Source organism: Lepidochelys kempii, chromosome 18 (assembly GCF_965140265.1).
Source record: "Lepidochelys kempii isolate rLepKem1 chromosome 18, rLepKem1.hap2, whole genome shotgun sequence".
Taxonomy (NCBI): domain Eukaryota; kingdom Metazoa; phylum Chordata; order Testudines; family Cheloniidae; genus Lepidochelys; species Lepidochelys kempii.
The window spans coordinates 17,310,520-17,330,568 of record NC_133273.1 but is presented as its reverse complement, the minus strand read 5'-3'; positions in this window follow the sequence as shown (position 1 = coordinate 17,330,568).

The following is a 20,049-nucleotide window of genomic DNA, read 5'->3' as shown; positions in this document are numbered from 1 at the left end:
GAAGGGACATATGAATCTTTAGCACATCTGGCACGTAAATATCTTGTGATGCCGGCTACAACAGTGCCATGCGAACGCCTGTTCTCACTTTCAGGTGACATTGTAAATAAGAATCTATCAGCAGCATCTCCAGTAAATGTAAACAAACTTGTCTGTCTTAGAAATTGGCTTAACAAAAAGTAGAACTGAGCGGACTTGTAGGATCTAAAGTTTTACATTGTTCTATTTTTTAATGCAGATATTTTTTGTACATAATTCTACAACTTTCATTAGAAAAAGAAAAGGAGTACCTGTGGCACCTTAGAGACGAACTCTAAGGTGCCACAAGTCCTCCTGTTCTTTTTGCAGATACAGACTAACACGGCTGCTCCTCTGAAACCTGTCATGATCAAGAGATTGCACTACAGTACTTGTATAAGGTGCATTGACAAATACGATTTCTTTCGTTTTTTGCAGTGCAAATATTTGTAATAAAAAACAAATATAAAGTGAGCACTGTACACTTTGTACTCTGTGTTGTAACTGAAATCAGTATATTTGAAAATGTAGGAAACATCCAAAAATATTTAAATAAATGGTATTCTATTATTAACTGTGAGATTAATCACGCGATTAATTCTTTTAATCGCTTCACAGCCCTAATTTTAACATTACTTCAGAGCACCTTTCTTTTTGCTCTCCAGAGATGCTCCATTAACCCATTACATCACATATCTGTTTTCCATAGTGATGCCTTCTGGTCAGGGTTACACAGATCAGCTATGATCTCCTCTGCTAGGCTCCCTAATGAATTAATCAAGGCTGAGGTTCTGCCATTTAGGCACTAGAACTTAATTACCAGAATCCTCCTTTCTCCATGGAATGTAGGCCCTGCAATCCCTTCTAATTAGTGCAAACACGGTTAGTACCTATTTTCAATTTAATATCTGTATAAGGATTACCATAGATTAACATACTATCGTATGCATGCAGTGCTGTATCACAATCCCCAATCACATGGGAGCAGCATTAGGGCTACCTATGCTTCTGTTACCTTCCCCATAATAAACCCACAAAGCAAGGAAATTCATAGGTAAGCTATAAGCCTCAAACCAGTGCTGCGGGCACAGCTGGGTGACATTAAAGAGACCGCCTGCAGTGCCCGTTTATGGAGGTGTAATCCTTAATTGCAAAGACCCAGATTGGTAGTAGGCTTGTCCTTCTGCTTATGTGTTGCATCATTCTTCTGTGAACATCCTTGCATGTTTGGAATGGTGGTGGCATGGATGATCTTTTTCTTTTTTTAAATCGTGTAATCACTAGAAATACAGAAACGCCATCAGTAGAATATGCCATTGTGTTATTTAATTGCATCACTATGACATTGGAAAATATCTTATGAAACAAAATGTAATACACATGATCGGCTAAAGATTTTATCTTTTGTCCAATGGATAAAGGCACAGGGCTGAGAAACAGGAGACCTGGGTCCTATTCCTGTCTCTGCCATGGTGTAATTTTGGGAATATTACTTTGATTCTCAGTGCCTCAATTTTCCCATCTGTTAGGTGAACATAATGATGCTTACCTGCCATTGTAAACATAATACTACTGCTACCTAGGTCTTATCATCCATAGATCTCAAAGTGTTTTACAAAGGAGGTCAGTATTGTTATCTCCATTTTACAAATGAGGGAAAGTGAGGCACAGAGAATCAAAATGATTTGCCCCCAAATCCCACCTTGGCAGAGAGAGGAACAAAATGCAGGTCTCCTGAGTGCCTGTCTAGTGCTCTATCCACTAGGCCAGACTTCTGCTTTGCATGTGACTGATGAAAATTCATAAAACACGTTAAGTGCTAAGTGTTGTTATTATTTACTTTATGAGCATGATACAGTAATTCCTCTGAGTTGGGCTTTTTACTTTGTTTCACTTACAAGAGCAATTAGTCCACTTTAGGGCTAACTCCTAACTCAGATGGGGCCTAGTCCAACTCCCATTAAAGTCAAATTAGGATGTCAAAAAAGTTAACACCCCAATTCTTCAAACACCCAAACCCGAGTGTAGCTTTACACATGGGAGCAGCCTCGCAGAAAAGTTATTTATATGCATAAGAGTTTGTAGGATCAGGTGCTAAAGCAGCAATGCTTACAAATGGGAGTAGTCTTTAGTCACATGAGTATTCCCGTTGACGTCAGGGAGGATACTCATGGGAGTAACAGACTATTTGTATAAGTAAGGATTTGCAGAAAGAGGCTGTTTGGTTTTAGAATAATTTTTGGGGCAGGGAGCCTGGGGAGGCCAAGACCAAATTCTCAGCTGGTGTAAATTCTCCAGTGGTATGGCAGTCTAGCTGAGAATCAGGCCTCAAGTAATGGATCCTGACTGCACATCTGGGCCCAAAATTCCAGTTGAAATCAACAGAGGCATTTCAAGCAGGACTGGGTTAATAACATTTTAAACTTTCTTTAAAAAAATAATAATAAATTGCTTCTGTGCTACCACTTGTTCGTAATAAATAACTATGTGGATAAAAATAGAAGAAGATGGTGGTAATAAATATTACATGCTAGTGTTCATCGTCCTCATGGTTTTGTTATTTTTTTTTATTATTGCACCTATTTCTAAAGTGTCAAACACTGGAATAACTAGGTGCAGAATTAATACACTACAAAAAGATGTAAAAACCACAGCCTGGGTCAGTAGTAACCAAGGACTGTATGTAGGAGAAATAAAACCAATTCAAATCCATCGCCCTCCTATACAGAACTGAGATTAGAGTTTTTAAATGGAAAAATCTGCCCAACTTTCAACTATACTGGTAGCATCTGGACTCTGTTATAATGAAACTGATGAATCCCCCTTTTAGAAAGGGGCCCCCAACAACCAGCCACGCACCGCCATTCTCAACACTGGATGCACCAAAGAAAATTTTAAAAATGTAAAAGTCTTGATTTGCCTTATAACTTCCTGTGAGCTCTTAGCAATCATGCAATGTACAGTGATTGTGTTACATAAATCAGACCTTTTCCTACAGTACAGTACTCCTGCCTCTGTCTGACCAACGGAGTCTTAGAGGCCTGTTAGAAACATGAGCATTGTCTAGATCAGTCGTTCCCAAACTTTAACAACCTGTGAACCCCTTTCACTAAAATGTCAAGTTTCGCAAATCCCCTCCTAAAAATGAATATTTCCAGGGATTTTCTCCTTTACCTGAGTATAAATTATAAAAGCAATGATCTTGGAAATATAAAATTTGTTTTTATGACATGCTTATTACACACTATTTATTATTAATTATTATTTATCATTACAGTATTTTTATTACATTATGAAAACAGCAACACTCTTCCCAGATCTCACTTTCGTAGCTTGTATCGCTTTGAATAAGCCTGTTGTAAGACAAGGCTCCTAGGTTTCATCAAGGAGTGTCAGATGTGAAACAGCATGAAGGGATTTAAGAAGCCAACTCAAGGAGTTCCTCCTACACAAGCATTCGGGTCTTGAGCAGTCCAGGCAAACAACCCACGTTACAGCAAAGCTGAAACTTGTTCTTCATAATAATTTTAAAAACAATATTAGCTGCCTATTTAATTTTTAAAAACAGCAAAAAATATCCACCTCCCTTTCCATTTCTTATAAGGAGTCCTGAAGGTTAAATCTCCTCAGTGTGATAGACATGCTTGCTTTGATCTGCTTAGCTCTTGGAAGTCCAGGGGCTCTGGGCTGCTGGCCCTGGGCTGTCCAAGGTCCCTAAGGATAGCTCTGTCTGCCATTAGGGAATTTTTTCCCCGAGAACCCCCTGTAACATTTCACGAACCCCAGTTTGGGAACCACTGGTCTAGAGTTAGGTTTTCACTGCAGTGTTTGCATACAGAACTGGGACGGAATTCCCTCAAGTTTTTGGTTTGGCCCATTACTGAGATAAAGCCTGTTCATGAAGTTTTGATTTGGATCCAAATTTCCCCAGCCCTTAGGGTCATTTGGCTCTTGTTTTTTGGTTCAAGCCCACATTGTCTGTGATACATTTGTTTATATGGTATATGGAGATTTATACCTAAAAAAAATGTAATTGTTTTAAAAATCTGAAATCGGGATAACGTGACATGATGTGACAATGACACAATCTGTACGGTTCGCTGCTTTGCTGTGTAGAAAAGGCTCCCCATGCTTCTGCTGTCTGTGCTGCTTAACTGGGTGAGGATAAAGATTAAGCACACCCCATGTATTCCAGTTTATCCATGCCAGATTAAATTAACTTGATCTGTGAAAAATTTCATCCATTCATATAGACTCCTGGGGCTGATTCTGCTCTCTCATTGGCTTTACACCTGTGTAATTCCATTGATGTCATTGGAGCTACTCCTGATTCACACCAGGATGGCCGAGAGCAGCATCAAACCCTGAATTTTTTAAATGAGAGACTAGATTTAGTAATTCTGAGCTTCATCCTGCTACCGTTGGCATCAGTAATGCAGGAGTGGACCTTGTATACTGTACAGGGCCTGGCATATTTTATTGTGCAGATGAATGGTGGCGACGGTATATGCAGATTGCTAGTTACACGTCCAGCTAGTCATTTAACCACCCAGTTACCAGGATTACATGAACTGAGGGGTGATCATTGCATGAGCAAGTCTGCAAACACATCCCCTTTTCAAAACGCAACCCCGGATTTCTGAAAATCTAGCCCTGCTTATTTCGAACCAGGAAACAGAAACCGTGTGGGAAAGTGTGGGTGGGCAGCAAGATATTTCTTGAGCTTTCTCCTCAAACTCCCACCCCTCACTGCCTAGAAATAATAACAAATGCATTAAACATGCCCGTTGCTGTTCGAGTCACATTTTTATTTCCCTGCAGCATTTTGAGAAGAGAAGAGAAATGCCAACCTGCCATAAACACAAGGGCAAGAGTCTGATCTCAGTTATACTGGTGAAAATCAGGAGTAAATCCACGGAAGTGAATTAACAGCGAGGCTGATTATTTGATATTGACATTGCAGTGATGTCCTGGTTCCCTGATAGGGATCTGTGGCCCGTTGTGTTTGAGGGCTGACAAGAGGGGAGAAAGTGGGGACAATGGTACTGGGGTCCGGAGCTCCAGAGGCCCCTCAAATGGTTTCACTGCTGTCTAAAAACAGTGAAATGGGAAGAAGTGGGGCTCCAGGAGCCCTGCATTTCTCTGGAGGGGTCTGATTACAGCTCCCTCTGAAGCACGGGGTTCAGGCTGCTATCCGAGACATTGGATAGTGGCGTCATCCATCAAGGCATTTGTTTTAACCTGTGAACTCCTGGGGGTCCGCAGACTATGCCTAAGGGGTCCGCAAAAATGTTGTCATTACCATAGAACAACAGTTTTCAACTGGGGGTCCGCGGACTCCCGGGGGTCCGCAAATTGTGCCTACGATTTCCAAAGGGGTCTGCATCTCCATTCGAAATTTTCTAGGGGTCTGCAACGGAGAAAAGGTTGAGAACCACTGCATCGGGGCAGTTTTCTGGTGGTCCTGTACAAACAGACCGTCCCTGGCTGGATGCCTTTGCCGACGAAGAAGCCAAGCGGCATGGGAGTATCGGGAGGCAGAGCGATGCGACTGGCTGCAGACAGGTTTCTGATGCCGATCAAGAGGCAAGGCCAGGGCGCAGCGCTCCCCATGGGCTCAGCGTGCGCCCCAAAGGCTGTAGGATGCGGGGGTGGGGGAGCGATACGCAGGTAGGGTTGCCAGCCCTCCAGGATTGTCCCGGCGTCTCCAGGAAGGAACGATTCATCTTTAAGTAAAGATTATGTCATGTGATGAAACCTCCAGGAACAGGTCCAACCAAAACTGGCGACCCTGTGCGGAGGCTGGGGGAGGAAGGAGCCTGGTTGCAGCTGCGCAGTTTGGCAACGCTCCCCGAGCAGTGACAGGCCAGCAGGGCTGGAGCTGCTGAGCTCCCTCCTTCCACAGCCAGTGACAGGCGAGTCCAGAGGAAGGAGCCTGCATGTGCCTGTTCCCGGCTCCACTCAGCCACTGGACTGCAGCGGACGGGAGGAAACCGGGGGCCCCTGCCGCGCAGGGGGAAGGAAGCCGGGGTGGGGGGGCCAGCGGCTGGAAGAGTGGATCCAGTGTGTGTGTGGCGTGGGGGGGGGGGGTTGTTTTTCCTTGCGGGAGATGAACTTTCTCAATTAAAAGTGCCTGGAGCTGAGCTGCGAAAATGACGGTGGAATTTGAGGAGTGCATCAAGGATTCGCCCCGATTCCGGTAAGGGATCTCCCCCCCCTGCGCCCCAGTGTGTGTGGGGGTGGAGAGGGGGGGAAGGTGATGGCTGGAGGGGAGAGGAGCAGCCCTCGACCCTGCTGGGCTCCATCTCCAGCGCTAGGAGCGTGCAGATGCCAGGCACACACATGCGATGCATGCTGCCCTGCCTTGCCAAGCCAAGCCATCGTGGAAGGGCAGAAAATGAGAGATGGGGAAAGAGCCCATTGGATCGTCCGTAGACTCCCCAGCGCTCCAGCAGAAACGCTGCAAAGAGGATGGGGTGGGAGGTAATAGGGTCCTGTCATTCATAGCCCCACTCCCCGTTTCCACCCTGATAAGGACCATGTGTTTCCCTCAGACTGCATTCTGCCTTGGCACAGCCCCTGCAAAAGAGCAGCCGGTGGAGGGAGAGGGGGGATGAGACGCGGAAAGACTGCCAGGGGGGCGCTGCAAAGCTAATCGCATTAGGGGGAGAGGGGGTGAAAGTGGCCTGTGTAATCCGGGGAGGGTGTGCGTGTCTGGGTATCTGCACATGGAGGGGGAGAAGGGGCAAGACTCGAGCGCGAGGCAGATTGTTGGCTTTATTGTAAGGATGGTGTCTTCTGGGTTAGATCAGGGGGGTTGGGGGCATAGACGCTGGAACAGTTTGTACAGTGAGGGTGCTGAGAGCCAAACTGTAAACCCTGTAAATAATGGAAACCACTTCAAACCAGGGGGTGCTGCCGCACCTCCAGCACCCCTAGTTCCAGCCCCTATGGCTGGGGGCTGCGGATGAGAAAGCCCTAAGGGATGCACGCGTGCCTCGGGGCCACGGTCCCCTCCGCATCCCTGCATCTGGGGATGCATCCGTGTCAGCTCTCCAGCTGCCTTGTGATCAAAGGCAAAGCAGGGCTCTGATTCCTTGTGGCTAGACGTTGCCTTTTGATCGTCCACCCACCAACGATACAGACAAGTTCTGTGATTGACCACAGGCTAAATCCAGGCAGAGACCCTAACCGAGGCTGGATAGAAGTCTTGGGCAATGGAAATCCAGTTTTGTCAGACAAAGAACAGCTCGCATGGTTAGCCTTGTAACTCCAATGGGAGGTAATTAACCAGAGTTCAGAACCAAAACCAAAAACCTTTCCGTTCATTTTTTTCTTAATGATTTTTTTTTTTTTACTGTCAAGGTCGTCTGCTGTGTGGGGGGGGGGGGCGGGGGGACGGTTTACAAAGAGAAGGCACATAAAGGATTCAATTACTATAACCCTATTCTGGGCTTTGGTCCAGCCAGTTCACAATTTCTAAACAATTCTGTCAATCAAAAGAAAAAAAAGAAGTCAGCCCTTCTCCCCAAGGTTCTGGAAGGGGGTGAAAATAAACGGCAGTATTTATACTAACAGAATCCAACCGAATGATCTGCAATAGGGAGCCCCATTTAATCAGGCAATGGCTGGGCTGATGGATGAGATTTTTCAATTAGTTATAAGCTTTGCCCCCAGGTCTGGGTGATAAATGGCCAAATGCTATTGTCACGGCAGGGTTAGGCTCTGAATTCCATGGCGGTGATTTTTGTTCTGTACATTCTGCCCTGTTCGTTTTGCTTCCCCGTGCTGTTAAAAAGCTTTAGCTCCCTCCTGCATGTATCATTCAAAGAAAGGCTCCCAGCCGCAGCTGGTGTAAACTGGTGTCAGTGGAACAATGCAGATTTCTCTCTGCTGAGGAGCTATCCCAAAGACAGGGAATAATTTTCTATCCGATCAAATTCATTCTCTTTGGGGATTCTTACAAGGAATCCCAGGCTCTCAAAACAAAAGACTCCGTCCTCGTCCTACTGTAATGAAATCAGGCTATTGTACAGGCTGGGGAAAGGGTTCCAGGGTTATGGATACTGATGCTCTATTGCACCAGAAGCTTGCTATCCTGGATAGATGTTGTAATAGAAAGATCAGACCCTCCAAGGCTAATAACCTCCTGCTGCTTCTCAAACTGTACTTCGGTGCTGACAGAAGCCTGGAAAGACAATAGATGGCAAATATGTGGTGGGTGGGACACTAGTGCAGAAATAAGCCTGCAAACAGCAAGGTTCTCAAGGGGTTTGGATGGACAGTCACTGGAGCTGATTCTCAGTTATCCCATTGTGCAAGGGCTTTTCGTTTATGAAAATGAGTGTTGCCCTTTAAATGCATTTAAAAAAAACCCAGTGGAATGTGCGGTTCGTTAGAATGGCTGCAATAATCCATTGGTGTGGATGCTCAGAATACTTGTGTTTCTGTGTGGAAATGGATATAGGGGTGTGTGTGTGTGTGTGTGTGAATTTCCCTGTGTTCTGTGGTGTGCTTGTGTTCAAGGGGATTTTACAAAGAGGTTTCTTTCCCCCAATACAGTTTAAATGTAGCTGAAAGTTTAGGCCCTGTTCTCGGTTGTTCCAAACCCTATTACTAACGTGCAATCTCAAGTCATACGGTGCAATAGCCTGAGCCAATGTGAGATGACGGGGCAGTGCTGTTCCCTCCCCTACTTTGCATTCGACTCTCAGGAGTTTTTCGTGTGGCTAGAAGCACGGAAAGGTTTTGCAGTGTGCGTGGGAGACTCGTTCCTCTCACCTGAATGTACCTAGAATCAAATAATCAACCCCAGCGGACTTTCCCTCCGGCTTTCATCGGGTCCCATTGTGCTGCAGAGCCTGTGAATGGTTCCGTGGCATCTTTCCAGGGCAGTGACTTCATGGGCCAGATGTCTTGTTCCACATGGCAGTGACCCTTTCCAGCGTGACGTCAAGCCTGATTGATGTGTTTATTTATTTATTTAGCGTTTAGCATGTGTGGGCTTTCGGCCAGGTTTCTTAGTATGCAGGCAGCATCCTTGCTGCCCGCTCCCCTCTGTCTGTAAAAACAAAATGGCTCTCAGACTACCCCGCTGGACCTTTATCGAGAGCCAGTTGTTTAAGCATGGAATTACGAAGTCTTTTCCCACATGGCTGGACACAATCTGCTTGTTGCAGTGAGAGGGTGAAAGAGAGAGAGAGAGATGTTTGGAGAGGGAAGGGAGCTGTTGCAGTTCCAGAAGGGAATAACTGATGGATGTAAACTTCTAGTCACCCTCAGTAAATGAAAAAGGACAGTGATATACTCAAGCTTGAGGTAAAAAGAAACAAACCCTCCCCAAACCCGGTTAGGGTTTAGACTACAGTCCCTGCCTGACACGTTTCCTCCTCCTTCCATTTATCTAACCAGGTCCTTAGATTATAGTATGCATTATTTGTATTACAATACAATGAGGATCCGGGCCCCATTGTTCTATGTGCCGCACCAACACATCCTAAGAAACAGCTCCTGGGCTAAAAAGCTTACAGTCCAAATAGATAAGGGGTGGGCGAAAACTAGGCTTATTATCCCCATTTTACAGAGCGGGCAACTGAGAGATTAAGTGACTTGCCCAAGGTCACACATGGGCTCTGTGGCAGAGAGAGGAATTTAACACACATTTCCTGTCTCCCACTCCAGCATCTGAACCAAACGACCATCGTTCTGTTCCTACCGGACACCATCACCATAGTATCCTAGTGTTAACCCCATAAGCACGTTTCTGCTCCCCAGTTCTGCTGACAATTACGCTCCATTTTATACCTGGTTTATGGCCCTCAACACTGACCCCTAAATCACTGCAAATCTTTTTCACGGTCATACATGAGGGGAAGAAACAACAGCTGCTTGGAAGCTCTACGTACGCGGAACAGACCCACATCATGAGGCATCCTATAATAAGGCTTCTAACTGCTTCCAGCCTCCTTTGGCAATCAAATCCAATTATACTTCACAATGCTCCACACCACCAACTCAATGCAACATTCGGCCGGCACCTCGTGCTTGATAGGGACCATCTGCTGGGAGGAAAAACTTTTCTTTTTGCTGCTGCTGCTGCTTTCCCCCCACTGAAATATGTACAGAGCTATAGATTGGTGGAAAGAGAAAAGGAGTACTTGTGGCACCTTAGAGACTAACCAATTTATTTGAGCATGAGCTTTCGTGAGCTACAGCTCACTTCATCAGATTGGTGGGTAAACCTTGTTCCTGTTATACATCTTGTGGAGACATGCACAGTCTCAAGTTCCAGTAAACAAACATAATTACCTTGAAAGACCAGTTTTTAGTGCATTTGCATGCAATCCCCAATAGATGCTAACGCTTTCATCTATCTGGCATGCAGAGCCTTTTATTTCTTAACTAATACGGTAGCCTGTGAAATACAGGAAGAGATTTCTGACTCGTTACTGTCAATAGTGGAAGCTCAAGAGGAAATGGGCCCCGGGTCGAGATTATATGAATGAAGGCCCCCATTACCGCCCTCATCCGTGCTGGTTTATAAAGTAACCATCTCTGACCAGTTCTGTGCTTCCTGTGAATCTGTGGGTTCACATCTAAGGGGCAGATCTGGCTTTTTTTTAGGATTGATACCTACAGATCTATTGCCAAATCTTGAGGCTCATACCAAGTCTTTATTCAGTCCTTGCTGAGGCAGGACTCCCGCTGGAGTATTAAGGGCCAGATTCTGCCACTCTTACTCATGCTGAGTAATACCTTACTCTGGGAATAATCCCACCGAGGTCAATGGGGCTACTTGCTGAGCCAGGTGCTACTCAGTGTGAATAAAGGTGTCAAAGTATGGCCTTAATTTTGGGAGGCCCACAGAAGAACCAAGGGGAAGGATTGCTCCTTCCTGGGGCAAAACCCATGAGGGTTCAGGGAAGGAAAGACCCACAAGGCATCTAAGGCTCCCTGATGGAGGTTCCCTGTAGTTTCTAGCCAGGGGGTCAGGGTTTCCCCCTTGTAGACTAGTCTGTGGTACTGTGAGAATGTGCTGGAGGTGTGCTTCCTCAGCAGCTCTGGACAGTGGGTGCTCACACGGTACACACTGGAGTTACCCCAGAGACCCCCTAAAAAGGGGATCTCACCCACAGGGAAGAGGCAATCTCCCTCGGCCCTGGCCACCCACTCCGCCCCAAACCCACCCAATCCCTGGACCCGCACTGGGGAGAAAGGGGGAAAAAATTCCACGAAGGCCACAGCGCTCTCTTTCAGAACAGGATACGTGATACCCATATCTGCCATGCCATGCACACAGCTCTGAGGAACGCCATTCTCCGCCTCCCTGAAGCTTTGCAATCCATTGGCAGGCTTTGAAGCTAAGGCTCCTAAATCAGCGCATTCTCCAGAGTAGCCGCGCCATCGGGCAATGGCACTGGGGCACAAGCTAAGGGGTTTCCTTTGGCGGTCTGCAGCCATGGCTGGGTGTTATTGCTGATCTCTTTAGAAAAAAGGGAATCATGCGTCTCACTCCAACTCCATGCAAATGCAGGAGAAACACCACCGTTATTGCAAAAAGTATCGAAAAGTATCCAAACAAAGGAGAGTTAAAATCAATCAGGCAAAAGATGCAGTCAGATATCTCAGAGTCTTGCCCAAGTGCACTGATCATTGTCAGCTCCCGCTGTAGCAAGCTATTGCAGATTAATGGCTGGTCTACACCTGGGTCTTTTTGTACCAGAGCACATTGGTTTAAACTGCACTTACACTGATCTCGCGTACTGTTGTAATTTACTAAATTTAACCAGTTTTGAGTAACTGGGATAAGTGTAGTTTAAATCGATTTAAGTGTGCCCACGTTAGGAGTTTGCACTGGTATAAATGGTACAGCCATTTCCCTCGAGATATGATTTTCACCTGGTTTAGTTAAACCGTCGCCAAAAACCGCATGGATGCTCTTATTTCAGTTTAAACTAGGTTTATTCTGGATTCGTTTAAATTGACTTAAAAAGATGAGGGGCCACAAGGCGGGTTTGAAACCGGCTTAACTAAAAGCAGTTCAAATGTGTGTGTAGACAAGACCTACATTGACTTTAAATTAATTGAGTTACACCAGTGCAAGGTTTCATATACAGACAAGCCCGCCAATTGTACAACGAGCTCATGCTTGCAAAGAGATCCAACCGCACAGAGCTCAACCCAGAATCAGGGTGTAATTCATAAAGTTTTCATTATTGGCTGGCGTATTTTCAGGAAGGAGATTTCCTCACACAAGCAGCATGAGGCTATCTAAACTCCTCTCTCTTCCATCTGGCTATCATTGCATCTCTAAAGCAGTGATCCCCTTAGCATGTAAATTGACAAAGGCAAAGCAAAGGTGATTTAGTTGGGGAATGGTCCTGCTTTGAGCAGGGGATTGGACTAGATGACCTCCTGAGGTCCCTTCCAACCCTGATTTTCTATGATTCTATGGTTCTATGAAAGGTCTGATCCTATGGCTGCTGCAGGTGCTGAACTCCCAGCAGAAATTATTAAAATCTAAATGTCACAGTATCAGCTACAGAAATTCTCCTTCCTCCCAACTTTCCCCTTTCCACCCATCAGGCCAGAAAGCCGATGTAAAGAGCATGGCCAATCAGTCAATAAATGCTAGCTCTGTCGGACCAAATTCCAGAATCCTTGGAGAGCGGCACGCATTTCAAATCCATGGATTGTAACTTGAGTGCCCCAGCTGATCTCAACTGCTGGGATAAGGTACAGAGAGGTGGGTCTCTGGTAGCCAAACCATGTAACTTAAAGCCAGCACCTTGAAACGTCATTACTAAAATAACTGGGAGCTGGTGCAGTGGCTGGGACACAGGCAGAGTGTGCCTCCTATGGGAAGCCCCGTGAAGGAGGCTGGGCAGGGGCATCCCGCACTCACTGACGTTTCCGCACAGTCTTTGACGTTTATGGTGTCATGTAGGACAAAAGTACTCCACAACCTCAAGCAATTGCTGCAAACCTTGAGAGACTCCTGTCAAGGCAATGAGTTTTGCAGCACATCTGGAGCGGTGGTGCGTCTGAACCCTGTGTTCTCGCGTTGATGCCTGGGCATGACTCTTGTTCCCCTAATGGGAATTGTGTATGTGCATGGAGGGTCTGCAGGGACTGCTTCAGGAACTGAAGTACTTTTGCCATGTAAGAGAAAATACCTGGACTTTCGGCAGCCCTGACTTCTAGGTATGTATCAATGCATGTTACTGTATCTATGCGTTATAGGTTATGGGATAGATTCTGCCCCAAAATACATACACCTATTTCTTAAGTTCAGTGCATGCCAGGCATATAGAATTTGGCCCTACCTAGGTATGAGATGAAGGATGGTCCAGTGCTTAGGGCACTAACCTGGGACTTGGGAGATCCCTGCCCCAACACAGGCTTCCTGTGTGACCATGGGGAAGTCACAGAACCTCTCTGTGCCACAGTTTCCCCTCTGTAGATTGGGGATACTAGCACTGCCCTGCCTCACTGGGACATTGTGCAGATAAATATATTAAAGATTGTTATGGACTCAGATACTATGGGACCCCATAAGTACCGTAGATAGCATGTATGCTTGATGTTTCCAGGGGGTCATTGGAAGCCACAGGGTGGTAACTTCTGTGGATTGGGGCTCTGTTGCACCTTGGAGGTGCAGTCCAGCAGCCTCATGACTTGCAACCTTGTAGAGAGAGTTGTTCCATGAGATCTTTTACAAAGGAGTCAGAATCAGAGACAAACCTGGGTCGTAAAAGTCAGGCCTGGATCTGGCCTTTACCAGTGTTGTTCTGGGTCCTGGGGAATCTGGATCCACCATTAATGTTTGGGCCCATCTCTAGTTAAAATGGTGTAGTCTCCCTCCACCTGCCACCTTCTATGGCAGCTACAATGTTCGTGCTGGTCATGTGATGTGTGGAAAGTAAATGTAACATCACCACCCTCAGGGTTTCCTCTCCGAGGAAGGCTGTTTCACAGCTCAGCTGTTCCCATGGCAGGTGAATTTTATTTGCAATAGATCATACTGGGACTCTCATCTGGTGCAGTCAGGTGGTGTCCCCCCACCATTGGGCTGCCGTAGAAGGTGGCACATGAGGGTAGCATTCGTCTCTGCTGAGGTTCACTGTCCTCAGAGTTTCCATTTGCATCCTGGAATACACCGGAAAAACAAAGGCCTTCAGTCTACATTATCATGGGCCAGATCCTGAGGTCCTTGTTCAGTGTTTACTCAATCAAAATCCCATTGACATTAGAGTGAGGACTGGGTGAAAACTCAGCAGGGAGCTTTGGATTTGGCTCTATAAATGGAGATTCACCCCGAGTGCCCTGTAAGCTGTTTCCTCTGTAAGTCTCTGAAATTTTAAGTGCCCAAACATGCTAGACCAAAGGACCTGTATAACCTAAGAACCCCATAATACATCCCAACACTGCAGATCCGCATGGGCGGCTTCTGTTCCCAGTGCTTGAGATTAAACTCTCCAGGACTGGGAGCAGGGCATTTGCAATGCAAGGTCTTTAACTATGAAACTCACTTCTTCTCCTCGGAGCCTGGGATTGTGGGTTTAATGGTGTGGTACATAGGAAATACCACAATTAACGTTGCCTAACTTTGGAACATTTGACTTTGCAATCTTAATAACTTTCTTTTAACATAAGAGTTTTGTGTGCGATAGCACATACTTTGATGGAGACATCAGCAAGGTTTAAAGTGTGAACTGGACTTAATTCTAGGGTGTTGCCTTCTGGGTCAGCCTGTTAGCTGGAGCTGGGTGGTTTTGTTTTTAGTAGCTGTCCCTCTCAGTTATATCTTTCTGTGGGTTGGGATGTATGTGGTGAATTTAATTGATCACTTGGGCTATGTAGCAAGCAAAGACAGTCTCTTGTGTCAGGGATATTCTTCTCTCCTTAGTTTTCCCTGGAACTAAGTCCCACCAGATGGTGTAATGTACGTGCAAGGAGGGAGCTGCGCAGTTTGAATGATTTCACAGGAGGAGGTTTTGTAAAGCGCAAGCTTTGGCTATTGCAAGCTGAGGGTATGAGGCTGGGTTGCTTTCCCTGAAAGCTTTCCAGAGAGTGACAGATCTGAGAACTGTCAACTTTGTTTTATGGGATGGCCAAAAGCCACAGAGAAAGCAAAGATCAGGATGGGGGGGTGGGGGTAGTTTGCAACTAGCCAGCTTTCTAACTGCAACAAGGAAATATAAGCAGGTTGCAAGTTTGAAGATGGAGGTTACTAAGAGGGAGAAAAAGAAGGAGGAGGAGGAACAGTGAAAACCAGAGCTGATGAGGTTAATCAGACCCAGAGGTGATGAGTTTGGGAGACTCTGAAATTAACTTATCTCTGCTATTGAAACCATGTGTGTTTCAGTGATCCCGCTTTAGAGGCTGCTCTGTGGCTTGATAATTACACTTTACACATTATCCTGGCACCGTGCAAAGGCTCTGAGTTCCAGTCTTTGTCCCTCAAAGGACTGCAGAAAGCCAAGTGTGTACAGAGAGCAACGGTTCAATGAAACTTCATTTTGCAGAACATCGTTCATGCGTAGCTTGGGCTTGTTCTTGCTCCCACTGAAATCAGAGCCTCTCTGTAGCCCAGTGGGCTTCACGGGGTTAAATAGGACCGTGGGTCTGATGCTGCTGTCAACCACACCAGCGTAATGCTGGAATAAATTCCCTTGAAGCTAGTAGAGTTCCAGAGGCTGATTCCAGCCTCTGCCATGGGCGCTTGTGATGCGTTACCAGTGTTTCGTGTCACGTAGCTGCCATTATGCAGCTTGGTGCTGTTGACAGGGCAGTTTGGGTCGGCGGAATCATCGCAGGGCAGAGAACTGAAGCACTGCCTCCTCTGTGTGAACACAGCACGGCTCCCAGCAGGGGGATGGCAAAACTCCACGGGGGCTGCTGTTCGGACCCACACCGAGCAGCACTCACCCCGAAGAGCCAACAGCCCAGGCCACGTTCTAGGGAGAGCCACACGAGCAACGAGTTGAGGTGGCCCCGTCTCTCCGCCTTGGAAAGCAGATTAAACGCTCCAGAGCTGTAACGAGGCCGCAGATGCTGGAGCTCAAGATAGGTGCTAATGGGGTAGCTGGTGAACCTCCAAGGAGGGGCAGAGCACGCGGGCTGGGTGGTTGGGGATGCAGGGACAGCATCAAGGCTGAGAGGTGTCATCAGAGCTACAAGCTGAAAATTGGGTCCTGGCGCCGCTGGCTTTATTAAACACACGGCCGAATTGCGGCTTGCTGCCCGCGGCATGACCGGCCTCCCCTGCTCTCAAGAGGTGGAATAGCAAAGTGGGGTGTTACAAGGCCAGGACGGTGGACCTGTGCAGGGGCAGTGTCTGCCCATGCCATGCCTGGCTCTCTAGCCAATGCTAGCTCTCTGTCTTCTACACCCCAGTGTTCACCCGTTTTCTTTAATAATAAATATCATCTGTCTTTCCTTCTCCTTCACATGTGCCTGCTCCCTCACACCAATGAAAAGGGAGTGACAATTTGCTGGAGCCTTCAAGGTTTACTAAAAAGTTCCTGTCCCTTTAAACGCTGGCTTTGCAACTCTATGACATTTCAGCTGTTTAATTCTTGTTATGAAGAAGGGAGGCTGGCGGAGCCCTCGGCTTTCTCGTTCCCAGGCGCCGTCTGTGCTGAGACCTCCAGGCTGCAGCTGCCTTTGAGGGGCTGAAATGTGATTATTCTGTGGCTGGGTGGGTAACGTTAAGGGGCTGGTTATCGGAGACAAAGAAACAAGGCCTCGAAAACTTCACCAAGCACTAAGAGGAGAAAAAGCAACACGGGTGTGTTTCAGGGAGAGGCAGGGAGCCCTCGGAGAGGCCCAGAGTGCTCGATTCCCTGACTTTTTTTGCTGCATCCATGGTGCTATCTTCAGAGTCTGATTGTCAGCAGCCCTATCGCTGAGTGGTTTGTTGCATACTCGGCAGCGGTTGCTTCCTGGTGCGGTTAATGTGGTTTCCCTGGTGTCTGAGGTTGGGTTCCTCTCTTTGCAAGGCTTGTTTGAAATATGGGTGGTGGGGGATGGGGGGTTCCTTGCTAGACTTCAATGGTCAAATCCAGCTGTCTGCTACCGCACTCTAGTTCGCTCACCGCAGTACAGTTGCCCTGGGGTAACAGAGCAGAATTTGGTGCTTTACATTCAAAGTGATCTGCATTTCCCAACTTTGGGGAGGGCATAAACCACCACCAATGTAATGGACAGAGGCCTTGGCTTGCCAGCCACCTTCTAACCAGTCCTTCCCCCACCGTGGAGCACTGCAGGGTCTGCTCTGCTGAAGATCGTGCAGCTTGCCTGGTTCCAAACGGGTCTCCCCATTGCACGGCCGGGAGTTGGAATGGCAAAGCTACATGGCAGGTGAAGGCACGTGTGACTGATTGGGCAGCACCAGGACCCAGCGCAAGGAGCTGGTTTGCAACCCTTAACCACAGCCCTGCGGAGAGGGACAGAGCCAAGATGCACCCCCACAGGGCAAGCTTGGGGACGGATTGTTCAAGCTGCAATAGCCAAAGGGGCAATGCAGGCTGCCTCCCTCTCTATGGGCCACATAGGGGTATGCCTTCACCTTGCCTCCACTTCCTTTCTGGTGATTTAGGGGCACATGAATGGACAGAACAAGGGTAGTGATGGTCCCTGAGGTCTACCAGGAGGGTGGGGGCAGGCTCCCTACTCCTCAGCGCGTCCCATCCAAATGGCCCTGGGTCCAGACCGGGCTGTCCACAACAGCAGCCACCCCACCCATCACCACTGGTCACAAACCAGTGAGGGGAAAGCACCTCTGTATAGAATATCAGGGTTGGAAGGGACCTCAGGAGGTCATCTAGTCCAACCCCCTGCTCAAAGCAGGACCAATCCCCAATTTTTGCCCCAGATCCCTAAATGGCCCCCTTAAGGGTTGAACTCACAACCCTGGGTTTAGCAGGCCCATGCTCAAACCACTGAGCTATCCCTCTCCCCAGGTAGATACTACACCCAACGTGAGCTACTACGGAGAGGAAATCACGGCTGCTTTTCCTGTCTGGATGGATGAGAAGAGGGGCGTGAAGGCCGATGTCCCTGTGCTACCAGTGGTGGGCTCAGCATGTGGTCTGTTCTAGGGTTACACAAAGTGTAGTTTTTACATGGGGTGAGAACTGAGGTGAAAGGGGATCTGGCCCCTGTGCCTCTGAGCAGGTGGCTGCCAGGGCAGAGAAGAGATGAAACTGTAGGACGTCAAAGTGGTAACCTCTCACACTGCCGCATGAACCAATGGCGCCTCTGAGCTGCTGTCCCTGAAAGGAGGCAGGATCATTGTTCCTACACAGACCTCCTGGCAAAATGTTCCTTTCTGCTGGCGTAGCAAGTTCTGACTTACGGGGGGGGAGCTTTTGTTTTATGTAAATCTGTTCAGTCCCCTTTTATCTTTGTTCCTGGTTGTCTCCTCCAGCCTCCTATTTCATGCTGGAAGGAAGAGGTTTTGGTTTGTTTCTAAGTGCAGGGAGAAGGACCTGGGAAAGATAATTGAAAGGGGCTGTGCTCTAGGGAGTTCCAGCTGAAACTGGACAACAGGGGCTCATGCAGCTGGTTTCTGTATCCCAGGAACTTCAACTACAACCCACACCCTTGTTGACATTCTCAGCAGAGAGCCCACACGGTGCGGAGTCTCAGCTCCAAAGGTGGGTCATCTCCTCTCCAATCTGAGCCTCATCAGAGGGTTATCTCATCCCTACTTCCTGCCATGACACTGAAGTCCAAGCCAGAACTCAGGGAAAAGCTTGGGTGTTGACACTAGACAGCACAGTATGTAAACCAGTCCGGGAGCTAGAGCGCCAGAGAAAACAAGAGGGTGCGTCACTTAAGTCCTGCCTCTTAACTGCAAGAGATGCTAGCCAGGAAAGCATACTCTGCTGCTGTGTCTAATCTGGGGGTAAGTGAGGACCTATGAGCAGTCAGTCTGGCACATTTAACCAGCACTTAATTTACTAAGGGGGGAAAAAACCACACCCATACACCCTCCCCTCCGATCCCTCCCCTGCACTAATCACTCTAGTATAGTTAATGGATGGTGTGTAGAATGAGAGGAAGGAACAGTTAAGAGGCAAAGCTGGGATAATACAGTATATTTATTACAATGGATTAAAGGAGTGATGTCAGAATTCATGGGTGGCACATCCCAGAGTGAAATGCTCATTCATTCCCTAAATAAGTATAGAGTGACACAGTCTAAACAGATTATATAATATCAGAGCGTGAGATAATCCCCTCCCAGCACACACACGGTCTGCTGCATCGTGCGAGAGCACGACTTGATCGTTTCTAATAAAAAATATGGTAATTATCGCTCCTGGAAACAGCCCGTGCCTATGTGCAGGAGAATGGGCCATCCCAGCTCTCGGTGGGCATGCATACAGGAGAGTCGTCGTTCTAGCTGTATGTGTAGTCTCTGAAAACAAAGACAAGATAGCTGTAGGTAGGTAGGGGTGAGTATACACAGCCCCATCCTATAGCCATACTGGTACAAACAGACTGTAGTGTCTTTCAGTGTCCAACATCAATGGAGTGGAGACGTGTGTTGATAAACAGGCAGGCGTAGTAGGAAATATTGGCAGCACTGATGATAGGACGGTACCTGACAGAAACTGACGATCAGGCTGAAAATACATTTCACTGCATGTGTAAATTTTAGATGCAAGTGTTCTTTGTAAGTATTAAGATTATATTACATGCACAGTAGAATTTCTCGATGCACCTAGAGAGCTGCTGTAATAACTTCTTTGCCTCTGGGGCACAGGTAAAACCTTAAGCTGTTCACACACACACTTGGTGTCCTGCTTTGGGGCCCCTTTGTAGCCATGTGCTCCAGAGTGCTAGTTTTTTAAAACTCAAGCCCTCTCAGCGGCCCGAGCTCTGCTGGGGTAGTCTCGCCCTGCGTGTAATTGCTTTAGCAGAAACCAGCCATCTAAGCATGTCTGAGTTCTTCCAGCACCAGTGAAACAGAGCTCTTTCCCACAGCCAGCTCTCTGTTCACCAACATTGCCCCTCTTT